General features: G+C 43.0%; 1 pseudogene across 1 annotated transcript; it reads right to left on the bottom strand.

Moving 5' to 3' along the window:
• Positions 1-229: 229 nt before the first annotated feature.
• Positions 230-1,279, bottom strand: LOC103270809 (annotated as a pseudogene). Its single transcript, XR_504996.1, has one exon. The product of XR_504996.1 is annotated as a regulator of microtubule dynamics protein 1 pseudogene (transcript).
• Positions 1,280-3,138: the final 1,859 nt, after the last annotated feature.

Below are 3,138 nucleotides of genomic sequence, written 5' to 3'. Positions count from 1 at the left end.
CACACCTTTTTTCTTTATCATGTGAATATAAGGTGTCTTTGGTGGCCATACTTGGTGACCACATAATTTTTCATCAAATTGTAATACTTTTGATAGCAAAATGTGGGGGTCATTAGTAATTATACCAAAAAACCAGATGCAAATTGAAAAGGTCTCAGGCAGTCCAGGACTATCTATCATTAGCCAAGACATATGGTCACCATAATTTATTTTTATTTTTTTAATGGTTCATGCATTATCTTTATAATTCAATAAAAAGGCAGTGATCATTAGATATTTCATGTATTTTCTCCTCTGAAAGGTTCTCAATTCTTGTCACTGAAACTTGTAAGCATCTGAGCAGCTTCAGTCTGTATCTGCTTATCTTCCTCTGTGTGTGCTGGATAGCCCTTGGCTTTCATTAGCCAGAAAGCAGCAAGCTTTTTGTTGTGAAGTCTTAAGTATGTCTTTCCTAAAAGAAGCAAGTTTTTGCTGTAGAAGTTTGGATCCACTTGTTCTGCCCTGTGAAAGTAGCCTAAGACCTCCTCATAGGTGGAAGTAAGAGGAGTTGCAAACAGCATTTTAGCAATTCTTCATTGATACCAAGGCATTTCAGCAAATGTATAGCACCATATGCCCATAAGGTGAATTGAAGTGGCATCTTTAGGGTTCAGTTCAATTGCTTTCTCAAAATGCTCCTTGATAATGTATGCATTTGCAATTTTAACCTTGATGACTTCACAATCTCCAACATCACTAATGCAGATTGCATACCACTTATGAGCTGCAAAATTTGACTCATTTTTTTCTAGTGCTCCTTTTGCATACTCTAGGGCTTCATACACCAATTTTCCTCTTCTGAGGTCCTGCTAAGTTGAGCTACATCACGTGATGCCCGTGCCAAACGCCACAGTAACTCTGCATCATCACTTTCCTTGCACTGGGATAGCAACTGAAAAAGTTTTTCTGTTTCTCCACTTACATACAAGTAGTCTGCTTGTTCAAGGATTTCTTCAACTTTGGTTGCGGCATGAACCACAGCAGCCCGAGAAATGACTTGATAAGTTTCAAAACCCAAATAAGACAAGACTGAGACTAACAGGCCTTTTTTCAAAGTTCCTGGGTTTCCCATTACCCGGTAGGGAGCAGCGAGAGCGGACCGGCGGGGGTACCCGGAGCCGCGGAGTCGACAGGGGCCGCAATGCCCGTGGCTGCCACAAGTACCCGCAGGGAGCCGAGCCCCCAAGACGGCTCCATGTCCCAAGGGCAGGAAGCACCACAGTCGAGTGGCCACCACCATGGCCTACAACTCGTCCGCTGACCCTTCACTCTTTCGAGTCACCCCAGTGCGAACTGAGCCAAAACAGCATCATTCTCGAGAGAACCGTACCCGCCCGCTTCCATAGTTTATTTTTATTTATTTATTTGTATATTTTATTTTAAAGATGTGGGGTACAATTCAGGATTAGGTATACAAGTGGACATCATACAGGAAAGTTTGGGCCTCCTTTTGTCCCGACTTTGCCTGGTTTGAGATCAGGTACCCTTGCTGATGTTGTGTCCCTCCCCCACCCTGGTAGTATCCCAATACTGCCAACCCCTTTCTTACAGTATTATGGTACATGTTCAGGGTCCGCTTATGAGTGAGAACATATGGTACTCTGCTCTTAGTTTCTGTGATGGACCAATGAATGTGATCAACTGTAAGTTCATCCAAGTTGCTGCAAAGTCCATATGTTTATCCTTCTTTATGGCTGCATAATATTCCATTGTGCAAATGTAACACATTTTTTATCCAGTCCAGTTCTGATGGGCAGCACAGTTGGTTCCATGATTTTGCTATCGTGAACAGTGCTGCAATAAACATGCGAGTGTGGGTTTGTGCAGGTATCTTTTTTGTAGAATGATATGAATTCCTCTGATTATATTTCCAGTCAAGAGATTGCTGGGTCATATGGAAAGTCAATTTCTAGTTATTTTATAAATCACCACACTGTTTCACATAGAGTCTGCATTCCCACCAGCAGTGTAAAAGTGTTCTCTTTTCTTCACACTCTTGTCAGCATCTGTTGTTTTGTTGTTTTATTAATGATGGCCAATGTTACTGGGGTAAGGTGGTGTCTCAATATGGTTTTGATATGCATTTCTCTGATGAGAGAGGCTGGGCACTTTTCCATGTGTCTGTTGAGAACAGTCTTCTTTTGAGAACTGTCTTTTCATGTATTTTGCCCATTTTTTTGTTTTTGGTTTTTTTTTTTTTTTTTGAGTTGGAGTCTCACTCAGTCGCCCAGACTGGAGTGAAGTGGCCGCTCCCGGCCACCGCAGCCTCGCCTGCTGGGATCCGGCGATCCTTCCGCCTCAGCCTTCCAAATAGCCGGAATTACAGGCGCGCGCTCCCACGCCCGGCTGATTGTTTGATTTATTGTAGAGATGAGGTCTCGCTGCCCAGGCGGGTCTTGAACCCGCGGGCTCAGGCAATCCACTCACCTCAGCCTCCCAAAGGCGCGGGATTACAGGCTGAGCCACCCAGCCCGGCCTATTTTGCCCATTTTTTAAGGGTGCTGTTATTTTCCTTTCAGAACATTTGAGTTCCTTGTAGAACCTGGAGGTCAGGCCTTTGTCAGATATATAGTTGGCAAGTATTTTTTCCCATTCTGTGGACTGTCTCCCCACTCTCTTGATGGTGTCTTTGACTTTCCAGTTTAATGAGGTCCCACTTGTCTATTTATTTTTTATGGCATGGACATCAGGAGTTTTGGTAAGAAATTGGTTGCCTACTACTTTTTCCATAAGGGTGTCTCCTGCATTTTCTAAGATTCTTATAGTTCTTATCCATTTAGAGTTGATTTTTGTGTATGATGGTAGGTAGCGGTCCTGTTTCATTCTTCTGCATTTGATCAGTCAGTTTTCCCAGCACCATTTACTGAATAGGTTCCCCTCTCCCCAGTGGTTGTTGGTGGCGGCTTTGTTGAAGATAAGTTGGTTGAGAAATTGAGGCTTTGCTTCTGGAATCTCTATCCTGTTCCACTGGTCCTTATGCCTGTTCTTGTACCAATATCAGGCTGTTTTGATTATTGTAGCCATATAGTAAAGTTTAAAGTCTGGAAGTGTAATACCTGCCTCTTTGTTTCTTTTGATGAGGATTGTTTTGGCTGTTCG

Source organism: Carlito syrichta, unplaced genomic scaffold (assembly GCF_000164805.1).
Source record: "Carlito syrichta isolate Samal-C Ts95f unplaced genomic scaffold, Tarsius_syrichta-2.0.1 Scaffold310171, whole genome shotgun sequence".
Taxonomy (NCBI): domain Eukaryota; kingdom Metazoa; phylum Chordata; class Mammalia; order Primates; family Tarsiidae; genus Carlito; species Carlito syrichta.
The sequence above is the reverse complement of the archived record's forward strand: the minus strand, read 5'-3'. Positions and strand labels throughout refer to the sequence as shown.